This window comes from Leptopilina heterotoma, unplaced genomic scaffold (assembly GCF_015476425.1).
Source record: "Leptopilina heterotoma isolate Lh14 unplaced genomic scaffold, ASM1547642v1 Lhet_168, whole genome shotgun sequence".
Taxonomy (NCBI): Eukaryota; Metazoa; Arthropoda; class Insecta; order Hymenoptera; family Figitidae; genus Leptopilina; species Leptopilina heterotoma.
In genome coordinates this window covers 263,666-277,198 of record NW_025110884.1, presented here as the reverse complement: position 1 = coordinate 277,198, position 13,533 = coordinate 263,666, and the positions used below count along the sequence as shown (strand labels likewise).

The window sequence follows — 13,533 nt, the reverse complement described above, 5'->3', positions numbered from 1 at the left end:
TTATTATAAATACAGCAAAGAAGAAAGAATAGACAAATACCAAAGCTTTTTACTAATATTCAAAATACTCAAGAATTGTGTATGAAACCGCAAATAACTACAAAGGAGAAAGAAGAATAATTTTTCAGTTTCCAATCTCCCGTAACTAATTTACACTGACAATGATCGTTAAGATAAACGAAAAGTTATATTCCAAAGGCAAATTTGTTCACTCTGGTCACGCGTTCAACTGCTTCGACATGTTGCAGCACATGCACATACCATCATGCACCAATGCTGGAAAAATTTCTCCCTTCCCCCCCTGCGCACATCTTGTTATCCTTTCGTTTTACAATGCCATCTTTCTTTCTATATTACTCCTATATATCCAATTCTAGTACATACCCATTTCTTTTTTTTTTTCTTTCATTTTTTTGTCCTCCACGCGCAGTTTCTTCGTTTAGGCATTCACGGACAGTATTATTATTGAGACACACGATGAGAGAGAATGAGTTTGCTCGTGAATTAGAACCCACAAGTAAAATAAGAAATGTAAATTATTTCTGAAACGAAACAGGTACGAGGTTTCTTGCCCTATTTAAATAGTCGAGAAGAAGTCGTTCCTCGAATATCTAATTATTTATTCAGTTCAACTTTACTATATAAGCATACATAAATGACAAGGAAGAAGAATTTTGCTCTCTAAAGAAAAATTAACACATTCTAACGAGAACAAAAACACCATTTTTTCCACTCTCTAAGTCTGAATTAGTTGAAAATAATAAATAACTAATTATTATTGTTAAAATGGTAGCTTTTTGCTTTGCAAAAATGAGTAAAAAAAATAATTATTAGTAAATAAATACTAGAAAAATTAATCAAATATAAATACTAGGAAAATTAATCAAATATAAATACTAGGAAATTAATCAAATATATGACTAATTTAATTATTAAGCAAAAATTTTAATTATTTTGTAACATAACAGGGTTGTCACAAAACTAATTTTTTCTTTCCCTGATTTTTCCCTAATTCCAGACTTAATTTTGATTTTTCCCTGAGCCTAAATTTTGATTCAATCTAAAAATGATTAGAGACTCAAAAAAATCTCTAATATTAATTTTTATTTAAAAAATTCGAAGAAAATTCATATATCGTATACAGAAAAAAAGAGCTCTTACCTCTAAAGAAGAAGTAGTTGTACTTTTAGAAGGAAAAAAATCTCTTACCTGCAACAAAAAAAAAAGAAACAATCACTTAATATTTTAAAACAGAAATTTTAATAAATTACTAAAATCAAAAAACTTAATTTTATAAATTTACACTGGAAAGAGAATTTATCTAATTCAATAACCAATTACTTGTCTATTATAAGAAAAAGTAATTGAATAAAATAATTTTTACTTACATCAAATAAATTGTATTTAAACTTAAACCAATAAATTCATTTATTCAGGTTTAACACAAAAATGTAATCTTGTTTTTCCCTGATTTCCAGACACAGAATTTTGACTTTTTTTCTAGCTATAAAAAATATTCTACGATTCACTCAAAAAATGATTAAATCCATTTGCTGACAATTCAATTTTACGAAATTTCAATTATTCGAAAATTCTTCAATTAAATATATATTAGAAAAAAAACTTCAAATAATTTTTAAAAAATTTAATTTAACCTTTTCGAAAAAAATTAATTTTATAGAATTGACAATTTGAAAAATAGAAACATTCAGATTGAAACATTCTATAATGCTTCGAATATTCAATTATTAGATATCTAAAACTTTAATTACAATTCATTTTTAAACCAATATTTATTAGAAAATTCTACAAGAATTAAATTTATAATTTTTAACTAAAATTCTTTAAATCCCTTTGTTTACAATGTGATTTTACGAAATTTCGATTTTTCAAAAAAAAAAAAAAATGTTTGAAAATTCTTCAATTAAACATATTATTAAAAAAAATTCAAAGTTTCTAAAATTCAATTATTACCTAAAATTTCAAATTATTTAAAATAATCCAAATTTATTATCTAAAATTCATTTTCCAATCAATTTTTATTAAACAATTCTACTAGAATTGAATTATTTTAATGCGAAAAAGATAATTAAAATTTTTATTAAAGTTTGTATTAAAAATAATTGACATTCTGCAATGAGTTTGATTATTTATATAAAACTTAAACCTCAAAAAATAATTTTAATATTTATGAAAATAATTGAATTATTGTGAAAAATTTTTAAAAAGTTTTTAAATAAACAGAGTATCTAACAAGGAATTTATTAAAAATGATCAAAATTTAAAAAAACAAATTTCTGAAAATTCAACATTTTTCCTTCTTTTTTATGGCATTTATTTTCATTATTTTTGTGCTCTTGAAAAATACTTTACTTAGTTAATAGTCTTGACTCTTTGGTAAAAAATCTAAAATTATCAAAAATTACCAAAAATTCAAAAAACCGAATTTCTGAAAATTCAACATTTTTCCTTCTTTTTTATGGCATTTATCTTCATTATTTTTGTACTCTTGAAAAATACTTTACTTAGTTAATAGTCTCGACTCTTTGGTAAAAAATCTAAAATTATCAAAAATTACCAAAAAATCAAAAAACCGAATTTCTGAAAATTCAACATTTTTCCTTCTTTTGGATGGCATTTATCTTCATTATTTTTGTGCTCTTGAAAAATACTTTACTTAGTTAATAGTCTTGACTCTTTGGTAAAAAATCTAAAATTATCAAAAATTACCAAAAATTCAAAAAACCGAATTTCTGAAAATTCAACATTTTTCCTTCTTTTTTATGGAATTTATCTTCATTATTTTTGTGCTCTTGAAAAATACTTTACTTAGTTAATAGTCTTGACTCTTTGGTAAAAAATCTAAAATTATCAAAAATTACCAAAAATTCAAAAAACCGAATTTCTGAAAATTCAACATTTTTCCTTCTTTCTTATGGCATTTATCTTCATTATTTTTGTGCTCTTGAAAAATACTTTACTTAGTTAATAGTCTTGACTCTTTGGTAAAAAATCTAAAATTATCAAAAATTACCAAAAATTCAAAAAACCGAATTTCTGAAAATTCAACATTTTTCCTTCTTTTTTATGGAATTTATCTTCATTATTTTTGTGCTCTTGAAAAATACTTTACTTAGTTAATAGTCTTGACTCTTTGGTAAAAAATCTAAAATTATCAAAAATTACCAAAAATTCAAAAAACCGAATTTCTGAAAATTCAACATTTTTCCTTCTTTTTTATGGCATTTATCTTCATTATTTTTGTGCTCTTGAAAAATACTTTACTTAGTTAATAGTCTCGACTCTTTGGTAAAAAATCTAAAATTATCAAAAATTACCAAAAAATCAAAAAACCGAATTTCTGAAAATTTAACATTTTTCCTTCATTTTTATGGCATTTATCTTTATTATTTTTGTGCTCTTGAAAAATACTTTACTTAGTTAATAGTCTTGACTCTTTGGTAAAAAATCTAAAATTATCAAAAATTACCAAAAATTCAAAAAACCGAATTTCTGAAAATTCAACATTTTTCCTTCTTTTTTACGGCATTTATCTTCATTATTTTTGTGCTCTTGAAAAATACTTTACTTAGTTAATAGTCTTGACTCTTTGGTAAAAAATCTAAAATTATCAAAAATTACCAAAAATTCAAAAAACCGAATTTCTGAAAATTCAACATTTTTCCTTCTTTTTTATGGCATTTAGCTTAATTATTTTAAAAATAATTGATTTTTTGCGAAGAATTTTATTACTTTTGAAAATAATTAAATTCTTGAGACAAATATTGATATTTATGATAATAATTGAATTTTGCAAAGAATTTGATTAAAATTCCTGAAAATAATTGAATTCCTAGGAAGAATTTTAATATTTATCAAAATTCAATTAATTTCAAGAGTAGGTACTGAAAAGAAAATTCTTAAAAAAAATTATTTCTAAAGATTTATTATTTAAAAGTATAAAAAATTCAAATTTCCAAAGATTTGAATTTGAAACCTTTTCAAAGTTTCAATAATTTAAAAAAAAATGCTATTATTTTTAATTTTTCCAAAATTCCATTTATTTTATATTTAACTAAAATTCTCCATTAAATCCATTATTTTTAATAATTAATTAAATATACATGAAAAAAAATTTAACTATAGCTTTAATATTAAATTTATTAAAGTTTTATTAGTAAAAATAAAACGAAAAAAAGTACATATAATTTACATAAAAGTGTATAAGGGACATTGAATGTAAATATTTTTTTCCAAGCAAAGAGAAAGAAAGGAAAATAAAAGAAAAGAAGGAATGACGAAACTATTTGAAAATTTCGATCGTCTCGATAATCGAATTGCAAAGAGGTGGAAATGGAGTGGGTACGAGGAGAATCGTGACAACGGCAGCTGATATGGCGCGTTTAACGCGTCCAACGATGCGCGCGAATCGCGAATGGTAGCGTTGTTACAAGTGCGAAGGACCTTTACAGAAATACGATACCGTTCGCCAGGAGTGTTCTCCATTTCTGGAAAAAGGTATACACGAATGCGAATCGACGATTATCGTCGTTCTTCCACACTCACACATACACACAACAACCAGGAGCACATGAGGTCCTTGTAAATTCGAACTCCCGGGCAGTAAAAATAGACATGAAAACATGTTTTGCCTGAGACAGAATAAAAAAAAAGAAAAGAAGGATTTTTATCACGGTTATTATTATTTCCTGTTTATATGTATTTTTACACAGCAGAAAATATTATATATTTTTGCCGAAAGTATAATGCCTGTTTTTATGTTATTTTCATCAATTTTTGTTTTTACCCCCTTTGGAAACCAATGAAATGAAGCGGTTAGTTTAAAGAAAAATTTCCAAGAGGCAAATATATTTTGTTGAATATTTTTCACCATCGGATAAAAAAAAATATCTGGCCTTTAAAGTGTGAAATTATTATTTCTTGCGTTCTTTTTCAATCCTTTTACGGATCGAGTGCCGCCCATACTGGTAATACATACTTTAATAATTAATAACCATTTCTTGTGAATTTATTTTTATTGAAGAGGCAAAAAAAACAATTGTCTTTAGACGAAAATCTCAAAGTTTGCTCTCTGAATCACAAATTAGTAATTTACTAATTCGAATTTAGAAAGTCGAATTTATTGAATTTTAAAAAGTTTTCAAATTCAAATGTTTGAAAATTTTAATTTTTTATACTCTTCATTAATAATTCCATAAAACTGATTTTTTATTTCAATTTTTGTTCAAATTAGTTAAACGTTGATAAATATTGAAATTCTTCCCATAAATTCAATTATTTTCAGGAATTTTAATAAAAATCTTTGCAAAATTCAATTATTTTCATAGATATCAATATTCATCTCAAAAGTTCAATTATTTTCAAAAGTAATAAAATTCTGCACAGAAATTCAATTATTTAAAATTTTTTTTAAATCCTCGTCAAGATTTCAATTATTTTTATACATAGCTAAATTCTTCGCTAAAATTCAAATATTTAAAAAAAATTTAATAAAATTCTAGCTATAATTTCAATTATTTTCAAAAGTTTTTCTCAATTCAATGATGTTTAATATCTACTATTTTAATAAAATTTACAAAAAGAATTAAAATTCAATTATTTGAAAAAAAATGTTGATGAAATTCTACCCAAATATTCAATTATTTTCATAAATAATAAAATCTTTACAGGAATTCAATTATTTAGTATAGAATTTGCATAAATTCTTTCGAAAAAAATTATTTATTAAAAAACTTTTTTAAAATTCTTCGCAATAATTCAATTCTTTTCATTTAATATTAAAATTATTTTCAGGGATTCAATTTTTTTATAAATAATAAAACTCAGAATGTCAATTAAAAATATTTCAATAAAAGTTTTAATTAAATTCCTCGAAAAATGCATTATTAAATGCAATTATTCTTAAAAATTTTGTCAAAATTTGTCCAAAGAATTAAATTATTCAAAAATTCGTGGATAAAATTCATTATAAGAATTCAATTTTAAGAAACATTCAATTATCCAATAAATTATTTTATTTTTGTATTTAAATAATTGAATTCTCCCAGAATTTTCTAATAAAAATTGATTTAAAAAAGAATATTAGTTTAAATTTTAGATAACAATTGAAAATTCGAAGCATTATTGGATTAATTTTTGAAATAATTGAATTTTTAATTAGTCTCAAATTAAAATGTATGAAAATCAGAATGTTTCTAATTTTTAATTAGAAATAAATCTAAAAATTTTTATAAAATAATTTTTTCTAAAAATTGAAGTATCTTTAAAAAATTGAATTCAAATTTCTTAGATAATTATTAATTTTTTCCAGAACTTAATATTTTCAAAATTTTTAGTTTAAGACATTTTGGAAATCAATTAATTATAATCGATGCAACTGGTTTTAACTAAAATCGTTTTTAAGTTGATTGTATTTGTATATCACAATAAATAAATAATTAATTAAAAACTTTAAGAAAATTATTCTAGAAGTCATTTTATACAATAATTTAAGTTATTGTTTTAATATTCCTATCTTTTTGATAAAGTTCCCTGACATAAATCCCTGATTTTCCTGACCTGCGGCAAGTAATCGCTAATTTAAATGAAATAAATTTTTTTTCAGTGCATAATAATAAAAATAATATATATTGAAATATGTAATAATAAATAATAAAAGAATACTAATAGTAATGATAATAATAATAATAGCAACAGTTTATGATAATAATACACATAGTTACTGATTAACAAAACTTGCAGTTATCAACTCATTTGTTTATGAAAAGTATTAAATAATTTTTTTAATGTAATTTTTTAAATCCAGCTTATTTTAAATACACTCAAAAAAATTGTTTGATTCAAATAAACGATTATGTGACTATTATCAATTAAATATTTACTTGAATCAAATAATTTTTGTTTGAATCGATTAAATGGTATTTGAACCTATATTTAAAGCAGATACAATTTAATTGACTAAAATAAAAATTATTTGATTCAAATAAACATTTAATTGATAATAGTCAATCAATCGGTTATTTGAATCGAATAAATTTTGTTTTCATTGAATACTTTTCCAACTTTGAATCAACACCTGACAAAAAATTGTATCATTACTCATCCAATGAGAAAAAAGATTGTTACCATGACAACAATATACAATTTATTTTGTTGTCCAATCTATTCAGAATTATTCTAAAAAAAATATATTCTACTCAGAGCCAACTAAATTATTTATTTGTTTCAAAATAAACTTTATTTGTTCTAAATAAGATTTGTATTTGAAACAAATAAGCAATTTAGTAGGCACTATGATAAATATACTTTTCTTTGATTCAAGCATTTTCCTCTTCTTCCCAGTGAATAAAAAAAAATAATAAATAAAATATAATTGGATTAAAAAATATAATACAATCTCTGGGTGTTGCTTTTATCATCACAAAATTTTTTCGTTAAAAGCGCTAAGTGCCTCAATTTTCTACTCATTCTCTCATCATGATAATCATCTAAGTATTTTAAATATTTTATTAAACAAAAAATTATCACGCACTTTATTAATGCATTTCAACATCACATAAAGCGAATAAAAAATTTGCATTTATGAAATTTGAAAAAGTTGACTACTTTTTATCGTCGTTGAACGTCACTTGATAAGAAAATACATAAATGAATGCTTGCGCGTGAACTGAAACAAATGTGAAAAACGTGCTTTGAGCAGAACGTCTGCTACAAAAGACGGTCATGAAAAATATAAACACAGAAGGTTTTTTTCTTTTACCTTTTTTTTATTTATCAAACTAAGAGCTTTTGTATGTTGTATGTGTGTCAGTGTGCATATATGTATATACAGCAACATATTATTGCGCATGCACTCGGATATACGCATGTAAACCAAACTAAAAGGCACAGTGGCGATATGCATATGCGAGCAACATATGATAATGAAATTCAGCAGTAGCTACATAACATCGTTTGGCATAATGCCTTTTTAAGATACACGACATATATGTATATATTTCTTATATAGCAACAAGGACCCGACCCCTCTCTGAAACCTATATATCGACAGTAGTCTGAATGGTCAAATATCATTTTTTTTCGCCTCGCCAACACAATTTTTGGGTTCGGAAAAAAATGTATAACGGAAAAAATGCTAATCGTGGGGATATAAAAAATTCTCCAATAAAGTTATATTTCTTTTTTTGTAGGTATATTTTGTTTAGTTTGCAAAAATACATTTCTTCTGTCTTCTTCTTCTTTTTCTTGCAAAATAGGATGAATTGGTGACTTGTATGTCGAGGCGAATGGTAGTAAAACTTTTTGGGGCATAAAGAGTAATTTATGATGCCGACTGAAACTATCTATAAGTACCGGCACGGGTCCTTATACGCTAATGTTTTTTCTTATGCTTCCTCGCCTTGGTAAATGTATAAGGCCGCAACTGAAGGCGTTCAAGCCGTTACCTCACATAAATCTGTGGTCTGCGGTGATTTTGCAGACTTTACGGCTCTTCCTCGAAAACCCATATCCAGATATGTCGAGGTGGCACAATAATCATCATAATAATAATAATGTAGATCTCTTCGTCTATTTGGCTCTCATCTCACGTTTCCTTTCTCTTTCCTTATTCGCTCTCACTTCTCTTTCTGACTTCTATTCTCGATATATCAAAAATGGAACTCATTTGCAGTTTTGAAAATAGTTAATAGTATTTCACTTTCAAAAAAATGAATCTGAGGAAATAGTACTGACTACCATACTAATAAAATATTAGATTACCTCCTGTATAGTTTGGGACTGATTACTAAACATTAGATAGGATGTTATTTTACTGGAATAATTATTTAACACCATTAGATTCAATTTGTACTATGGAGGTCAATATAAAAGGTTAGTAGTGAATACTGTTTTTCCAGATTAATTTATTTGACGCAAGCTTATCAGGCAATTTTAAGGCAGACTTGCAGAGTAAGCTTTCAATAGTTCAAATATCCCAAGTTTATAACTTGCAAAACTTGCCAGGTAAGCTTGCCGAAAGATTGAGTGGATAGTCGAAAAGCTCGAGAAAGTCATGCAATCCAAGACCTGAAGATACTTTCGATTGACAAACGTAATAAAAAAGTTTGAAACTCTAATATCTCTGAGTAGACCATCTGTTGATGTTATCTTACAATAAGGAAAAATTGTTTTTACTTTTGTCATTCTTGCCAGTGTAGCTCGCCAGTAACGTGATCAGAAAAAGCAGGCACTGTCCGTCGATCAAACGGGATATGTCTGTCGAAGCTATACAACTTGACGACTTGGAAATTCCGCACGTCACGAAGGTAGATGTGAAATACCAGCGTGACACTACACTTCAACTTTTCACATTTTATACTTTACTATCCTTTTTTCCTCTCCTCTCACTCTCCTCCATCAGTGACAGTATTCTTCAATCTCCCCCATCTCCAATTCATTATCAAAAATTACAAACCGCGCACAAGAAAGTCCCTTGTAAATCTTCCGCATAATATGAAAAGATTTAAAACCTCTCTTTTGCGCATGCATGCAAACAAACACTGATCGTCGAGTTTAAGATTGTCCTGATAAGAATTTGCCATGTAGCTCCTCCTATCAAGAACTTCATTAAAGGCCCCAAAAAAATGCTCAAAAAACCGGTGAATCATGCCCAAAAATCCCAATCAGTAACTCTCTTTCTCTCGCTGTATGGGGAAATATATATCCTTTCATTCTTTTTTGTCCTCCAAACTCCAATTAATTTGACCAGAACGTGGTCCTTCGAAAACAAAGTAATCGCGCCCTGGTATCTAGCGGTGGCGTTCTCCACTCGTTTAATTAGCGAGTATTGTGCGCCAGCACAAGTTCTGAACATCTTGAGTCTCTGGGTTTAGATATCGCGTAACAAGATCTCAGTGTTCTGTGCACAGAGGGTTAATGATGCTATCGCCATACAGTGCCAAACCGATCGCATCGCTGATAGCGTCTAGCGAAGAATATCCTCTCCTTGTGCCAAAGTTAAACCATGTAAGGACTCTTGACTTCGGTAAGATATCGATATTTCTTTTATATACTATATATACACTTAATGCCGCTCAAGTTTTAAAAGGTCCTTTCAAAAACGCCCAGGGGCTTCTCTGCCCTAAATTATTTTCTTTTATTTCTCCACATCATAACTCGTATTTTATCTTTTTTTAATAATAAAATCTTTTCTCTTATAATAAATTTTTTCTGTTGATATGTGACGCTCCACGAGAAAAGGGACCTTATGACTTACAGACGAATTTTGCAGGAAAGGCATTTAAAGTGGAACCACTCTCATTGGTCAAGACGTTCTATTGAAAGTTAGCCCCACTACTCACTACACGTTGATAGTTATCCATGTTACACGAAGCGCACGAATTATACGTACATAACCTGTGTAGTTGTGTTAGAAAGTAGAGGGGCTTATTTTCTAAACAACCGGGTGTAAACACTCAAAAAGTTCATTTTTAAACATTGATAACAAAAAAACCTATAAGTAAAAATTATTTTTGCCTTTTGTATATGAAAGAGCGACTCAAAAAGTACAGAATGATATAAATAACTCAAAATTAATTTTTTTGCAGCTAAGGTCCCTTTTCTCGTGGAGCGTCACATATGTTTTCTCATTTTTACTAATTTTTACAAATTTTTTTACAAATTCTATCCAAATCTTTTATTTAAAATTTTCTATTCAAAAAAGTTCTATTCCTCGCTTTTAATTTCTCAATTTCCTTAAAATATTTTTTCTGTTTATGAATAAAATATATTTAAATCTCGAGATTACAACTGTCTGGAAAAATATCAGACAAGATTTATCTTTATCATTCTCGATTGTCTGCGGTAAAATGTACGTAATGCACGCAAGAACAATTCAATTTTTTGCGAGAAGAAAAATTGCCAACGTAATCAAATAACAATTGTATTTTGCAGACTATATAGAATAAGATCTAGATGTAAAGCGCCATGTCCAAATGATAAACATACTGCCTATTGTCGCCAAAGCGGGTGGCAGATTTATGAACTTCCTGGAATTCAGTGTTATACTTCATATAGACAAATATAATTTTCACAAAATTCACTCTGGTGTCTGGAGCAAAAATTTATTCCCCAACTAATTGATATGAAAAAAGTTTTGCGAAAAACACAGGTTTCAATTCGTCGATATCTCGTATCGGCATGTTTATTCAAATAACATTTTTGCTCTTGGAACTGTTAGCTCCTTCGACGAATTAGAACCCACAAGAGTCAAGAGGAGGAGGAAAAGAAACAAATAGAGAAAGAGAAAAAAGAAAGAAATGCGAGGAAGGGAGAGGGAGGTTTTTAGGACTCTTGTTCCGAGTGTTAAATCAATAAAGGGAAGGACTGCGAGAAAGCAATTAATATAGTAATTAGCGTGCGTAGACGTTATACGCCTCAAGGTGCCTCCCACCTCATTGCGTTACGAATTGCACCTATCTTCGGTGCGTGGGGGGCGCACACCATGCGAAACTCGAGGGGGAACCAGAGTCAACCTCTATGAAGACGATAAAACACTGCGAATATTCAGCTGCCTTAAGAAATATGTATTCAGAAGAGGAAGGAAGAGGAGTGAAAAGAGGGAGACTGAAAGAGAAAAGGAGAGGAAGAGCGAGGGAGAAAAAGAGAGAATGTAAGAGTAAGAGAGAAAAGGAGAGAAAAAGAGAGTAGGAGAGAGAGACTTTTTAATATATACAAACGGAGTCACAAGTTGCGTGTGTATATAGCGGATGGTAGAATGAAGCGAGCAACTACAATATAGGAGGTCGTGGTTGCTGCTGATAGTGTTCGTGGACGTGAGAAGGTTTTGAGTTCCCACAAACGTCGAAGGAACCTACAAGGATGAGTGACCTTGACGTTCAAAAAAGCTCCAGAACTCCCTGGAGAAACGGTCAAATACTGACAACACTGCGATGCTCCACCAAGATTCGTGCATTAATACCTGGAATCGGTATCGTCCGATTCGTTAGTAGTCTCGCGCAACCCCGTTAAAAGGGTTCACTACTTGGACACAAAAGGAGATGAAATTTCCGGCTAATGATGGAGAGCCTGCACTTTTTAAACGAATCAAAATGTTCTCATTAGAGCATTCACTATATTAATCCGAATCTCTCTGCGATGGTGGTCCTTTATGTACCACTCATCATCATCTACTTTTTCGAACATCAACATCTACTCTTCTTTTCAAAGTTTTAAAAATAAGCTCAATTTTATTACTATTCATAGCTTATCATTTTCATTTTGACTTTGATTTTCATTTTCATTTTCACATAAACGTTACATAAATAAACAAATGGAAATTTGAAAATTTTTTTGAACACACATATTATACCCGGAGGCGTGAGAATATTTCCGAATCAGTATATAAAACTAGGCTCTTGGCGGTAGCGATAAATCGTTCCGACAACTAGATTGACTCTCTCGTTACGTGGGAGAGAAAAACGCTTTTGTCTTTGCACGTTCATCAGATATGCTGCAGTCCTGATATTATCATACGGTGGTATCAGGCCCGCGGCCAAGTAACATACACATACGCATCGAGGGCCCAAAGCCACAAACAGATAAGATATCTCCAAGGCAAAGACTGATGCCACTGTCCACTCTATTCTCATCCTAAAGGTGCAGTAAATTGCTCTCGATCACCTTTTATCGATCGTGCGTCGCCTCGACCGTGATTTCGTACACACAGACACAAACACAAGGGAAAAAACCATTACTCCAATTATTAGCGTGTTTCTCCAGGGCATCATACACACCTTCCTTTAGTATTTCAAAAAAAAAAAAATTAGTAAATAAAAAAGAATTGTTTTTCTACTTCGAAGTCGTATACGACAAATCAAAGTTTCCTCACTTGAAAGAATTATTTCGGAATATTATGTATGGAATATATTTATATCGAATAATTTGTTCACATGATCTTTCAAAACTTTTTGATCTTTTAACTATTATTATTTTTATTGTGATTATTTTTATGATTAAATATTATTATTCAGTTTTCTTGAAAGTATCAAATTGATACTAAAGTAAATTAAATTGATCAGGGTTGCCACAAAATTTTAATTTCATTTTTCCCTGATTTCCAGACAAAATTTTTACTTTTTCCCTGACCGTGGAGAAGATCAATAACTTCTTTTTTAAATAAATATTTAATCATTATCATTTTTCTATAGAAATTAAGATTCTCAAATTCAATAACTTTTGAGAATATTAATTCAATATTTTAGGAAGCCATAAAATTATATAAACTTTTGAGAATATTATTATAAAACATAAAGAAATCGACCACTACGAGTCTTCGGCTCGGAGTGATCAGTTTCCTTATGTTTTACAATAAATTTAAGATGACAGAGTGATAAAATTATTATTTTATATCATACGAATATTGTAACTATAAATTCAAATTTTCAAAGATTTTAATTTTTGAACCCTTTTCAAAATTCAAATATTTCTAAAAATTCACACAATAAGTCTTTTAATATTCAATTATTATCGAAA

At 28.2% G+C, this 13,533-nt stretch overlaps 2 protein-coding genes across 4 annotated transcripts in view; one reads left to right on the top strand and one right to left on the bottom strand.

Annotated features, from left to right (window-relative positions):
• LOC122499489 overlaps window positions 1–13,533 on the bottom strand; it is a 405,956-nt gene that overhangs the window by 264,553 nt on the left and 127,870 nt on the right. Inside the window, exon 1 of one of the 3 annotated variants that reach the window (XM_043607875.1) lies at window positions 161–206. The exons of the other annotated variants lie outside the window; for them this stretch is intronic. The gene's annotated coding sequence lies outside the window, so the exon portion shown is untranslated. Of the gene's footprint in view, window positions 1–160; window positions 207–13,533 lie in introns of those variants that run through there. 3 annotated transcript variants of the gene reach the window in all.
• The window catches only part of LOC122499490, a 126,107-nt gene that overhangs the window by 101,946 nt on the left and 10,628 nt on the right, over window positions 1–13,533 (top strand). The gene's annotated exons all lie outside the window — the stretch shown is intronic.